The following is a 14,528-nucleotide window of genomic DNA, read 5'->3' as shown; positions in this document are numbered from 1 at the left end:
GACTTTTATTTATCTAAAGCCTATCTTCAGTGAAGACACAGAAAACAGGGAATACAGAATCTTCTGCCTATTTCTTAACCAGCTTGTAAAGACATTGCATATATGATTTGCCTGACAGATGTTTTCTTACAGTTTTACCTGAAGTTTTGGAACTAAGAACATCTGTAATCTAACCATGTAAATAATTTTGTTGAGTCTTTATCTTTTTTGGTATACTGGTATTAGCACCTGACAGGCATGCCTGCTAGCCATTGTCTTTTTTCCACTTCATTTGGACTGTTTAGAAACAATATCATACAGTGTTATATTCAAACCATTATCCTTGGGATGTCTATAACTCCTTTGGAGCATGTCCCCATCACCCACATCCATTTATCCATAAAGACTTCTTTCTGTAGTTTGTGGTAAGAGTGGAAGCACAGTGTAAGCGTACTAATATATTTGGATGACTAATTCCTTCCTGGTTTACTTATGGTAAAATGCTTACAGTTTAGTTGCACTAAATTGTCTTGACAAGATGTCACTGTTAACAGGCTTGCTCTTAAGCCTGTGACGGTAATACATAATACTGATCTTTCTAATACCTTGCAGGCTGGTGTTCAGGATTACTGACTCCAAAGAGTGTGCTGCCAGAATACGGCTTTTTTTTTTTCCTGATACCAAACTTTCTCCCACAGAAGTGGGAGTGAAAAAGCTCTATGAATTTAAGTATTGCTTGGAATTTATTTCTGCAGTTTCTGTATCACTTGCGAACTTAACCTTTATCTAAGCTCTTCTCACTTCTGCATCAGGATGACCCCTGATCTGTATGTGTACCTGCATTCAGGATTTTGAGAGTGCTGTCCATGAATAAATCAAAAAATATGTTGCAATTTTGTATTTTAAGAACTGAAAATCACAGCATGGTTTGAATTAAAAAATGAAGTTATTTTGTGGCAGTATCTAAAGTGCTAAACTAAAACAGAGGTAGAATTCTGCTCTACTGCACATCATTGACTGACTGGGAAGGTTGGTCAATGCTGAATTGCCTGCTTTTTTTCCTGCTGTGTAAGTCCTCGTCCTCCCTTTACTTCTCCCTACTCAAGTTAAGTAGTTACCCTGGGTCGGTTGTCTTCTGAAACATCATCTTATGCTCTTGTAGACTAAATTGAAATTTTATCTAATGGTAGTATTTTCTCCCCTTTTCTTATATTTTTCTCTTAGTGACAGAGTTTATAATTGATTTTTCGCTACAGTGAAGTAAAAATGTGGTGTGCTTTCCTGTGACTTTACATTCCTTTAGCTGCAGAATTAACTTAAGTTTAACATGTATAAAGTTGTGGTTGTTTTTTTTTTATAAATAACTTAACTGTTCAGGCTTTTCTTTTTTTTTCTTTTTCTTTTTCTTTTTTTTTTTAAATGACAAACCCAATTTTGCCTATTCTGCTTCATGTTTCAGCTCTGAGAGTAACTGAGTATTTTGAAACAGTTTTGGAAGTTGCTACTAACTGCTGAACAAAAAGGCTTCTTTTTTGGTAAATAAAAAATTTATAGAATGTGAGAAGCTGGAAGATATTTTCATCTAAGGTAGTAAGCTTGGCTTGGTTCCTCTAAAATGAGAGCACAAAATTATTTTTCCTCTTTTGTCATCCCTCAGCCACATGTACATCTGAGGCTTCTGATCTTTGGCTTAAACTACTGTTAAGTTTTCATTATAAATGTGCCACCTACTGGAGCAAAAGGCCCATCAGCAAATATTTATTAATGTTATCTTCTCCCAGACACATTTGCATAGTAATTTCTTGCTAGATTCCTGTGCTTCTGGTTGTCAAATCTACACTGCTTCTTGTCAGCCACACCATAGGGTATGAAAATGGTAATAAGAATTGCAGAGGATGTGGAGTGTAGAGGCTTAATAAAATGCCTTTTAAAAAAAAAAATTGATATAATGAATTATAATGAAAAATACCTGCCTGCCAACGAATGTCCAATAAGGGAATCTTACATACGTAGGTACTGTATGTCTTGATTTCAAGATGAAAAAGATCATGTAATTGTTCAATATAGCCTTGTAGCAAAAAGAAACTTTAAACAAGATTTTAGATTACACTGTGGGTTTTTTGTTGTTGTTCTTAAAATAAATCTTCAGCCTTGTCTTGGCATAGGACTAGTCACGATAATCTTTACAAATGAGAGGTGTTTTGCTCAGAGCTTGTTGTCTTTTATGTTATAGTAATTAGCTGAATGATTATTTGTATTGCAGGCATGTCTTAAGATCCACAGTTTTATTATGCTAGACTTGTACAGAATTATGGGAAAGACTTATCTCCAAAATTTTAAAATTCTGCTTTGAAACATAATGCATGAAGAAAGTAGAGCAAATTGGAAGAAGAGAATAATCTAGAAATGATCACCCCACTAAAGTAAAATGATTTTCTTGATGTTTCTCATGAAAGTGAATGTGTGTTTTGGCAACTCATCATTATACCATAGTAGAAAAATGGCTAATGTATGAACAAGGACAAGCAGAACAGCTTCCTGAAGATTCATCTGGTTTGCTGCATATTAAATTTGTGTGTTCCTGTAGGACAGTCTTTGGCTTGGGCGGGGCTGCTTTTTTTTAAAAAAAAAAAAAAAAGTTGGTATTTTTTCCTTATACAAGTTGCTAGTTTCTTTCCATGCCTTGTAAGTAAAACTCAGCCATAAGGGCATCTGCTTTTGAAAAGGAAGCAATCAATGAACTACTCTCAGAAAAAGAGTATGCAGTTGAACATGCTATGAAGACTGAGAGAGGAAGATGTCAGAGACCTCCTAACTCCCTGTCTCAGGTTGTGATGCGCGTTGCACATGCCCGGGTTTTCTGCAACCCAGTTCCAACCTCAATTGTTAAATGCAGTGTGTCCAAACTTTATGCTTGCTGAATGTTAAACTTCTGTTACATTTCAATAGTAATATAAATATGCAATTGCATAAACTTTGAGGTTTTAACATGGATTTGTAAGCTGTTCACTGTAATCAGTGTCCTTGTATACTGCTTGTTCATTCTTTTCATCTGTCAAATGCTGTTAAACTATTTTTTGATCAGGAGATGATGGGATGGTGTTAAACATTTGGTCCATTCATCATAGATAAATAGAATGTAAGTATCTATGAGAGGCTATCAAGGAAGTTGGAATGACCGCTGATAGGGCTACACAGTATGTCTGGGATAGCACAGTAATTGGAAGGAACTAGTAGCAGGATGTTTTCCTTCCAAGTTTGGCACCTATTTGTCTGTGCTGAAGGGGGAAATTGAATTTCTTAGTCATAGGTATTTGTTGCATGAATTCTCTTTTCAGTTGTTTATTTGATAATTGAATGGCCAATTTCATATTGCTGGGTGAAGGAAATTTCGCTTTGTTAAGGTGTTTTCTGATGTGTGCAACTTAACCATTTCCGAAACATTTATTTTAAAAAAATATATTTTTGTGGCTTTATGCTTGTCAAATTTGTGAGCAAAAGCTTGCACGTTCATTTTTTCAGTGCTACGTGAACAAAGATGAGACGTGTTGAAAGGCTCAGTGAATTAATGGCTTAAAATGACTTGGAGATCCTTAAATCAAAGGTTTTACAGAAATATACCGTTGTCTTAAGCCACTTCCTTGGAGAGAATAAGCTTTAGGGTGTTTCCGCCTTCTCATGACTCACCTGGTTTTATGTTGAGTAGTCCTGCTTATGGAAAATGTAAACAACTCCATTGTCTTTGGTAGGCGACTAAGTGTAGTCTTCTACAGTTTTGTGAAACAGGCCAGGGTATATGTGTGGCTTTGCTCCAGGTAGTGAGCACTTCGAGTGAGCTGGGGCAGTGCTTCAGGAAACATGCTGCTTGCAGGAACAGGGCTCACATTTCCACTGGCTGGAAAAGTAGGAACATCAGCTGGAGTCATTAACATCATTGTCTTTAGGGGTGCCTGTAGCTGATTTGCCTACTTTCCCAGAATGGGACACTGAAGCCAGTAAATAACGCAATAAATATTTCACAGGTAATAAATCTCATACACCAAAAGAAAACAAGATCTAAGCAGCTCTAGGAAGAACACGGTTCTTTCAAATGTTAGGAGATGGAGGTCGTATAGAAAGGGCATGGATAAAGAGAAACTTTGCTATTTTTATAGGAGGTGGTAAAGATTGTATAACAGGAAACTTCTGAAATGCTTTTAAACATTTCAATGATGAAAAAAACAGAAAAGGGAAGTAAGTCCTAAGCAACATCTGAAAGTGAAAACAGTTGAAGTACGTGAATGTAACTCAAGGAAATACGTGAGTGCAAGAACATATCCCAAGGAGATATTCGAAATAGGCAGAGTACACTATTACAGAGCTGAAAAATGAAAAAATCAAGTTCTGCATGCAGTTTTATGGGCATGTGGAACTGATTCAAGGCCTATTTCTTCATAACTGGGCTTTCAAGGATAAAGAAATGACCTAATCTATTATTAAAACCATTGTTCAAAACATGATTTGATTTTTATTTCAGAATGATTTGCTTATTAGTCTTTTGTCTAATGGGTTGAATCAGCAGTGTTTCAATTTATAATCTTTTACAGGGATATGTATGCTTATATGTAGTATACTCACATGTAGCATTAAAAAATAACTAAAGATAATTCCGAAGTATAAAACTGAGGTGGATGGAGAAGTGGTATACTAGTCATCTAAGCAGTGATAGATGATTTCAGTGAATTGCAGTTAATTTAGAGTTACGTGTATTCATAATGTGAGCATAAATTATTTGATTCTCATTTCAGTTTATTTCCTGTTAGGCCTAAGCAGAGGAAGTATGCTTGGGAATATGCGGAATTCAGGACTACAGAATCTAGCAAGAGTGGAAAAGACATGCTAGTTGGAGTCACTGAGAGATATGCAGTACCTGAATGTCTTTCATAAAATATTGAGGCATCTTAATTACAGCTGTTTAAAAATATGGAAAACTTTTTCTAACATTAACATAAACTACTAAAATATAAATCTTTCTGGAGCAACATCTGGAAGTGTTTTGAAAGTCAGAAGTTTGAGTCTTTGACTACCTCAAATAATGATGTTTTTCTAGGGTAACCTCAAAATAAGCTGGTTTTTCCCAATTGTATGTTGTAACTATAAATAAAACTACAATTTTATGTGTCTGCCAACCAAGAAGAATTGTTTGCTAGTTACTTTTCAGTTGTTATGTAAGCTAAACAAGTATGCACAAAATTATAATATGTTCTGTTCATGATATTATACACTCCTTACCACTGTCATACCGAATGCCCTTAGAATTACTTTAAGATGTTTTGAGCATTTTTTTGTATGTAGTTCTTCCTGTGTACAGGAGGAAACTGCAAGGAAGGTTTTGTGAAGTACATGTGTGAAGGTGTATGATATATTTTAGTGTTTGGGGTCAGGGGAGCTTTAGGTATAACAAATCTGAGTGTGTCTCTGTCTTGCACTTGTGGCATTGTGGTTGAGTTGGGTGTTTTGTGGTTTTTTTTTCTTCCAGCCTAGTAACCTTTACGGCCCCATCAACCATTGAAGTTACTTCTACTTTTGTCAGTTGAGAATGATGACTTGGCTATGGTTGTCAGCATCTTGGAGGAGGTTCAGACTCATAAGGAAATGCCGTAAGGAAAACTCCTTCCAGATAGTATTCCTTGTGAACAAAGATGGCTTCAGCCTTTATACTCTGAAGGACTAAGAGGGTCCTTAGCTGCATTTGTAACGGCAGTGACTGCCTTCCTTGTTTAGTATGTGAGATAAAGGCTTTTCTGCATCTCTTCAAGTGCAAGAGATTGCAGAGCTTCTCTCCTTATGTGAAATGACCTGTCTTTTCTGTGCTGCCAAATAAAACCTGTATCTCTATCCACTGCTGTGAGTCGAACTTTGTCTAGATTATTTGTTTCGAATAGGTATTTTAACATTCTGCATAGTTCACAGAACCCCCCTGATTTTTTTCTTTTGTCTTTTCCAAATGTAGCAGTTAAGCACCATATTGCTGAAAATAGAAGCTAGGTATGCTGATTGGTATCCATGGCAGGTGTTGCTGCCTATTCCTCAAATGCTTTTTCTGGCATGTCATTAAGTTTTGGCACCAATGCTGTTTAAGGGTGTGCACATGATTAGTACGCTGTGGTGGCATTGCTGGTACTTACTGTTTATAGGGAGTACCACCATTCTGAGTTTATTAAAGATGAGCTGCTCTTGCTTACATAGCTTGTTTGTATTTTGAATGTGTCCTGTATAGTTGCCTCCAGATATTCACTGTCCCTCAATTATCTTCTCAACTTAGCAACTGATCAAAGGAGAATTACCACTTGCAAAATTAGATCTGTGATAAAATGTTCCAATGTAGCTGCAGTCAAGTTGCCACTTCATGAAACTCAAGCTGAGTCATTCCACGCTTATCATACAAACATGGCTAAGCTTTTACACAAGGACAAACACTAGATTATGCTGACTGCCATCATTAATTAGTTTCTAAATTCTGCCTCTCAGAGGTGGAGTTGCAAATCCACATGTCCCACATTTAGAATTCTGCACTTCAGCTCTGAGATTTCTGAGAGGTTTGTAAAATTGTCTGTTGCCAAGCTGCTTTCTACTAAGCACACCTCTGGGAAGGTTTCTGTGGCTAACTTGTTTTATCCAGTAGGAGTCTTGAAACAATTTCCACTCCAGAAATGTGTTCCTGATTTCCTCGTTCAAGATGGTAGCGTACAAAGAATTGAGTTGAAGAGCTTGAAACTTCTGCTTTTAGCCAGATTGGACTGTCTTCAAACACATGTGGAAAACATTAAGCTATCTTAGTATATGAATATTAAATTGGCAGAAACCTGTATAATGCAAAATTATATATTATGGTTGAATTAGGTCCTGATTTTTGAGTCAATAGCTATATTCATTTGTGATAGACTACAGTAACTACTAATATGATCATCTTATCAAATAAACATGATGCCACAGGGCATGTTGGCTTACAATCTGGGTTTAAAAGACCCCGTTTCTTGCGTAATAATACAAGCCTCTATTCGTCTGTTAATGTGCAATGCACTTATTTGTTTTTTTTCTAAAAACTGTACTCCAAGTTACTGTTGGGGTAAAAAAAGTATTCACTGAAAACCTTTTGAAGATTCATATCGGCAATACAGATACTACAATTAGCAAGGCCAGGAAAACTCAAGGTAAACTTGTGTGATAGTTATCCTACACATAACAGCTTAATGGTTAAACAAAGCAGCATACGTTTAAGTTTCCAAGGACTTAATCTGGTAAGGTGTTGAGTTTGCAATCCAACAGAGTACTTGAGAGCTTAACTTTAAGTTTTTAAGTAACGTCTTGAAGAGTTGTGATTAAACATGGGTTTCTTCTCAGTGACTTGAAGGCAGTAAAAACCAGTGCAATGTCTTGTACTCTGGAGGTTCACCACTGGTACTGAGTACCACTGGGGTTGTACATCAGAGCAAGGTCAAACACTGAAGCAAGTTCTGTGAGGAAAGTACGGTAGTCCAGCTTTTATTGGCAAATCCTCAGTAAGATGTGGAAAACTTGGTGTATTCCATGTGTTATGCTTGGAGACCGCTTGGAGTTGGTGTAACTTTGTTCAGATTCTAGCACCCGCATCAGTCAGCTAATTGTCTTGATTTGTGAGCGTCTTTGTGTTTGTTGATTTGATAGACTACTTATGTGTTTTTAAGTAAGGCTCTGACATGCAATTTTGTTGAAATGTGCTGCCATCAATAACTATATGAAGAGGTTATATGATTGATGTGATATGAAGAACTATATGATTAAGCTATACACAGTTGATTGAGAATGACTTACTTTTAATGTGTTTCTAGATTCTGTCTATTTTCATTTACCAAAGTTGCTTAAATAAATAAATGCTAAAGTGGTACTTAATTGGTTTATAAACCTAAAGGTTTATTTATCCTAGCTGTATCCAATCTTATTGCATTGAATAATTGCAACAGAAAGAATGGAACTTCAGTGCTGAAGTTTGCATTATACGTTGAAATAACAAGTGTTATGTCTGCTTTGAATTGATGTGAATGAAGCATGTAGCATTGCTGCACGCTTCTTTTCTCATTACATCTATGCAAAGGTACACCAAAATCTACATACCGTGTGAGATACTGTATTTGCACACTTTCTAGAATATCTCCTAATCCTGTTTTCTTGATAAATAGCATTTACATTTATTAAAAGTATACTGCTTAGAGTAACAGCTTTTTTTCCCCTTCCTTTTTTGAACCCAGAGCGTTTGTAAGGCTTTGAATCCTTACAATACTAGGTGCGCATCCTTTTGGGGGAATTTCATTTAGTTGATGAACATTTGCAGGCTTTATGATTATGGTACTTAAATTTAGCTCATTACTTCCATAAGATTTATGTAGTCAGTTAATATGTGGCTGATTAGAATTACATAGCATTTAGAAACTCTTTGCTCTTACTCCTAAAAAAAATATACAACACATTAATCCAGATTAACCAAAGGGGAGTAAAAGGTTCTGTATAGTACTAATCTACACTAATTATCATCTGTGTTTGAGGTACAAGTATTAATAGGATATTTCCATTCCTTTACCACATTTATAACTCTTAAGACTCTGAGAGTTTCAGAAATCATAGGTTTGTCATTTTTGCCAGCCAGCATGTGTAATACATGCCCGTCTCTCTGAATCAGAACAAATAGCTGAATTAATTCCATATTTATTTAAGAAATAAATTTTGAAAACATAATCTTTTTGTACTATTTCAGTGGTGCCCAAAACAGTTTTAGGGAATTGTTCCCCTTGCAGTCGTTGCTGTTGAAAATCAGTTTCTTCCTGGATAAAACACGAATGTTGCTTTTATCACATCATATGCATTCCTATAAAATGTGAATTTATTTATATGCATTATGCCATGTTTTCATTTGAATTTCCAAAGATTATTAGTGTACTTTGTGTAGCGCATTTTCTGAATTCTTTTACAAGCACTTAAGTAAATGAGATTAAATTAAGCAGGCACTGCATTATGACAAGTTATGTGCTATTGAAAGGGTGTGAGGAATCCTCAAAACAAAGAAAACAACTTTGAGTTAAATAATGCAAAGTTTGTACATCTGACTCTGTCTGTTAAATTTTCCTCATTTTTCCCCCAGATTCTTACTTTTGGTATCTTATGTTCATGGCAGTAACTTCCGTATCCTGGTAAAAATGTTGTGTGTCCTTTTTCCATTTGGGCAGTCAGGGTTGTGTTGTGGTAGGCTCCCCTGTGGTAGAGGGCACAAGACAGTACTGATTTCCCGATTTACAGGGTGCTTTAAAATCAGGATCAGGAAGTGTGGGAACACAAATAGAGGGAAGGAACATGGTTATAGGCAAAAATAAAGAAGATTATGTAGAAAATACCTGATTTTTATATAGCCCAGATATGTAGCACTATTGCTTTTTTACAAACTATATAGTATAAATAGGTTAAATATTAATCCCCTCACGAACCATCTACCTAGCTACTAGGAGGTGACAATTTCTTTAAAATAACCCATTAAAAGGTTTATGATAGCAAACAGGGTGACCATTAGACAGAAATTTCAGTGTCGGGGTGGCACAAGGAACGATCTGCTTGTGAGGAACAAATTAGTTGATGCTCATATTATCGATGGAAGGATTGGCGAGGGAGGTAGAGAAACTTCTTTGCAAAGGGCCTTAAAATTTACTGTTCAGCGTCTAAACACAAGCTATGCTAGTGCTCGTCATCATCTGATGAAAGCCGTCCCGCTGCTAGCTCATGCACGCGATTTTTGGTGGCGTCTGGAGTTCGGCCCCTCCTTCAGGCCGTGCAGGAGGTTTGTTCAGGAGGGGGTCATTGTCGGCTGCATTTTGAGAGTCCCATTTCTGCGCTCATGTTTAATGAAGTAACGTCAAGCCTAATGTAGACTTCCATTCTGGCTTATAATGGTGGTCATAACTATAATATCCAGGTGATGTCTTCCATTGTTTGAGCATTATTTTCCCATTCGCTTCAGCGAGCCGTGCAATACGCAGGCTTGACTGGGGGATGTATATACTGAGTAAGGCCTTAACAGCAGTGCAGTCACGTCAGATGCAAGAAACGGTGCTATAGTCCAAACCAGGACACTGACACCTTACAAAGCAAACCATGTTAAATTGCAACCAGAGTAAATATTTGAATAAGAATGAACCAGTGTGGAGAAGAATGTGCTGTGGAGACTTATTAGCCATACCTGAAAAGAGCCCAGAAGGACAATCCTATTGATTTTATTCCTATCTTGATGACCTTCTAGTTTGAGTTAATGGTTTCTAAACTGGGCTGAAGAGTTTGCAGGACAGTCCTGTTCATCTCCAGTCAAGGAGAAAGGAAAGTAATGTAAAGCTGAAAAACAGACTCCTAAGATTTTGTTCATTCTCTAAATCTTTAATATGTATTTTAATTTACATGGGTGTAGAATCAATGAAAAAGTTGTATTCATATAATCTAGACAAGACTGAAATGTAGTTTGTGTTAAATGATATATTTCTCTTAATGATCTGAAAGTCATCTGGAGCTACGATAAGCATACTTACTCTTAGCTAATAGAAATTTTTTATGAAGCTGCATTTTGAAGAGGAGTGGGGTCTTACTGATCTAAAAGCCAGGCTTTTTCTCACTGTAGCATTCATGATGTGGCTTCTAAGGCAGAATACGTTTATGCATATCTGTGGATACATTTATCTAGCAAGGAAGCTGTGCTACTTTTGGGAAAGTAGGGTTGCAGAATCATCGGAGGGAATGATCTTATGTGACAGATTATTAATTGATTTTAAAATTGTCACAGCTTCTGTAAATCCAGACATAAAAGCAAGTATGCAGCATTTCGTGTAGCTAATGTTAAGATACATCCCATTTTTCGGTTCCCACATAGCATAGTGAATTTCACCTTCATACATAATGTTGTTGTTAAAACTTGGATGCTGGGCGTTTTATAGATGTAGAGGTGGTTGTGCTCTTGTAAATGTTAACTGTAAGAGCAGTCTGCATAAGATCCAAGAGGCACCAAGGGATAATGTAATTGCAATTTTCCAAGCAACTGTATCTGTTTCAGAATGAAGATTCACGATAAGAAAAAATAAGACAAAATAGATCCCATGGTTTCAGCATAATTCAACATGACCCAGCAGCGAGCACTTGCAGCCCAGAAAGCCAATCATATCCTGGGCTGCATCAAAAGAAGCGTGAGCAGCAGGTTGAGGGAGGTGATTCTCCCCCTCTGCTCTCGTAAGACCCCACCTGGAGTACTGCGTTCAGCTCTGGGGACCCCAACATAAGAAGGACATGGACCTGTTGGAGCAAGTCCAGAGGAAAGCCACAAAGATGGTCAGAGGGCTGGAGCACCTCTCCTATGAAGACAGGCTGAGAGAGTTGGGGTTGTTCAGTCTGGAGAAGAGAAGGCTCTAGGGACACCCTATAGCAGCCTTCCAGTACCTAAAGGGGGCCTACAGGAAAGCTGGGGAGGGAGTTTTTCCAAGGGCATGTAGTGATAGGACAGGGAGTCCTCATGGCTTTAAACTGAAAGGGGGTAGATTTAGATCAGATGTAAGGGAGCAGTTCTTTACTGTGAGGGTGGTGAGGCACTGGAACAGGTTGCCCAGAGAGGTTGTGGATGCCCCATTCCTGGAAGTGTTCAAGGCCAGGTTGGATGGGGCTTTGAGCAACCTGGTCTAGCGGAAGGTGGCCCTGCCCATGGCAGGGGGGTTGGAACTAGATGATATTTAAGGTCCCTTCCAACCCAAACCATTCTATGATTCTATGATAATTATGATTTTTGCCAGTGGCTATCATATTTTACCCTTGCTCCTTTGAAGATTTCATGTCAGATGAGCAGGATTTTAATTCAGCAGCTACTTTATTAAGCAAAAGGAACTCTGATTCCCAAACTTGTAGCTGACAAAAAGGACCAGAGCTGTAATTACCATATTTAATTACCCCCCCTTTTTTTTTTTTGGCTTTCCTGATGGAAAGCTTCTCAAGTCAGTTGAGGTGAGGGGAGATTATATTAGAGCACAAAGTGTTTTGTTCTGACTAGAAAGTTGAGAAGAAAACAGAAACTACGTAATAATATATGATTATATAGAATATAAAATTAAGTTTGTTTTGAGCATTGTGCTTTTTTTCTTATGGATTTAAATTATGTAAATATGTCCGCTCTTGGGAACTTACACATTAGTATCCTCTTTAGCAAGGTGGTTAAGCATGCTTAAGCATGTCATCTGTGTTGTACGGGCAAGGAACAAAAATTAAAAAAACTAACAACAAAGTTATAGAAGGTATAAAGGGGAAAAAAAGCTTGTGTTTTTAAAGTTATTTTTGTTTTAATTCAAGTGAGCTTAATAACAATATGGAGAGGCTTCTACATAAAAATTCCATCTATTATGAGCAGTATTAAAGCTCAATTTTAACAATATTGACAAGTAAACACTTTATTGTAGTAGAGATGTTTGAAAGACAGTCTTATCAAGCCCTGCTTGGTTCACTTCTTGAAGATGTCTGAGCAGCAGGGTATGTCCAGATTTTAAGGTAGATTCTTGTATTAATGGCTTAGTCTCCCATTTCCTGAACTAGTATCATTTAGCACAACTTATTTTTATGTTTTTTTTGCATTTAAGTGTTAGTGCTAGCTCTCATCTGCATAGAAAAGAGTTAAAACCAGTTGTAGAGCTCTTGGAGAATCAGCTGCCATTTCATTAGGGTCTGTCTTGTTATGATGTTGCTTTATCTTAACATGTAAACAGTAACTAATATTGCAATAATAAAGTTCACATGAGTAAGGTAGGGAGGAGGAAAGAACTTGTGTTGGAGTAATGCATTATACTGAAAACTGAAAATGGCTTTATTCTGGTGAATTAAATTTTTTATGGATAGACAACACAAAAATCGGAGATACAAAATGAGTAAAGGATTTGGCATTTGACCTTTCTGTTTGTAAAACTAATGAATATCTTTTATAATAAGACACTAGTCTTATGTGAAATGGTAATGAGTCCATTTCCAGGTCAGTATTGACTGGCTATTATCTGCTACAAAAAATGCCTTCTCTGAGGAAGAGCAGCACAGAGCATGCAATGTTAAGTGCTATTGCAGCTAGTTGTAATCCAGAAGCACTTTCTTGTCAATAGTAAAATAAGAGAGGAAATAAAACCTGACAAACTGTAGTGTGGGGGTTTTTTTTGTGTTTCCCCTCATGTTTCAGCAACTGAAGCCAAAGACATGAAATTACCTTTTCATATTCACCTTTCCAAAACCTGATAGTATGTGTAATATTTTTTTATTTGAATATAGAAGTGGATTTCCTATGTCACTTTCACACTGGATCTTCAGAGAATACATAGAGCAATAGAGGTCTTTATAAAGCCTCTTAACTGGATCATTCTTGGAATTTTTCTATCTTAAAAATTTTGAGTTGTGATCATTTAGTCATAAGAGCAATAGTTTTTCCATCTCTCTGGGTTCTGTACAAAGAATGGACTCTTAATCATTTCACATAGTCTGTAGGGATTTTGGCAGGTGGCTGTCAGCAATATAGATGGCCACTTTCCCTTGTAGGTTGGTTTCATGACTATAGATTTCATGAGATTTCTCGATGTTATTTTTATGCTCTAGAATTATATGTTTAGATCTCCTATCTATTACTAGATAAAACTGTTCATCTTTGATGGACTGTGCTATATATAGTAGCTGTGACTTGGAACTTGCTTAAGCGAGAAACACTGTACAAGCAGAATCACGGAAATCATCACAGTTTCAATGGCTGTTTTGAAAAAGGGTGAACAAGAGATAAGCTCTTTGATCATATTGTGTTATGTTAATTTAACATTCTTGTGACATTTTTTTCTCTACATTGATTTTTTTTTAATAAGTCTTTTGGCATCATCAGCATATATATGTATACTTATAACCTTTATCATATCATGTTCTTGCAAAACTCGTTAATCATAGTATCAGAGAACAGCCCAGGTTAGAAGGGACCTCAAAAGACCATCTGGTCTAACCTTCTCTGGCAAGGGGAGCCTGGATGAGTTTATGTAGGACTCTGTCCAATCACCTCTTGAAAACCTCCAGCGATATGGACTCCACCATGTCCCTGGGAAGGTTGTTCCAGTGAATGATTGATCTCACTGTAAAATTTTTTTTTTTCTCATATCAAGATGAAACCTCTCCCAGTGTAACTTGTACTCACTGCCCCTTCTCTTCTCCATGTGGTTCCTTGTGAAGAGAGAGCCTCCATCCTCTTTGTAGCTGCCCTTTAAGTACTGAAATACTGTGACGAGGTCCCCCCTAAGCCTTCTCTTTTCCAGGGAGAAAAGACCCAAATCCTTCAGCTGTTCCTCATAGGGCAGGTTCTCCAGCCCTTTGATCATCTTCAAGGCCCTTCTTTGGCCCTCTCCAGTCTGTCCACCTCTTTCTTGATTTGTGGGGACCAGAACTGTATGCAGTACTCCAGGTGCAGCCTGACAAGCACTGAGTGGGATGATCACATCTCTATCTCTGTTTATAAA

At 37.1% G+C, this 14,528-nt stretch overlaps 1 protein-coding gene and 1 long non-coding RNA gene across 9 annotated transcripts in view; one reads left to right on the top strand and one right to left on the bottom strand.

Moving 5' to 3' along the window:
- ZNF385B (zinc finger protein 385B) overlaps positions 1-14,528 on the top strand; it is a 179,503-nt gene that overhangs the window by 50,751 nt on the left and 114,224 nt on the right. The window lies entirely within an intron of this gene.
- LOC138685115 (uncharacterized) overlaps positions 1-14,528 on the bottom strand; it is a 51,705-nt gene that overhangs the window by 13,676 nt on the left and 23,501 nt on the right. Inside the window, exon 2 of one of the 2 annotated variants that reach the window (XR_011324354.1) lies at positions 3,667-3,874. The exons of the other annotated variant lie outside the window; for it this stretch is intronic. This is a non-coding gene — a long non-coding RNA (uncharacterized lncRNA). The remainder of the gene's footprint in view (positions 1-3,666; positions 3,875-14,528) is intronic. 2 annotated transcript variants of the gene reach the window in all.

This window comes from Haliaeetus albicilla, chromosome 4, assembly GCF_947461875.1.
Source record: "Haliaeetus albicilla chromosome 4, bHalAlb1.1, whole genome shotgun sequence".
In the NCBI taxonomy this organism is placed as follows: Eukaryota; Metazoa; Chordata; class Aves; order Accipitriformes; family Accipitridae; genus Haliaeetus; species Haliaeetus albicilla.
This window is presented reverse-complemented; position numbering and strand designations above follow the sequence as displayed.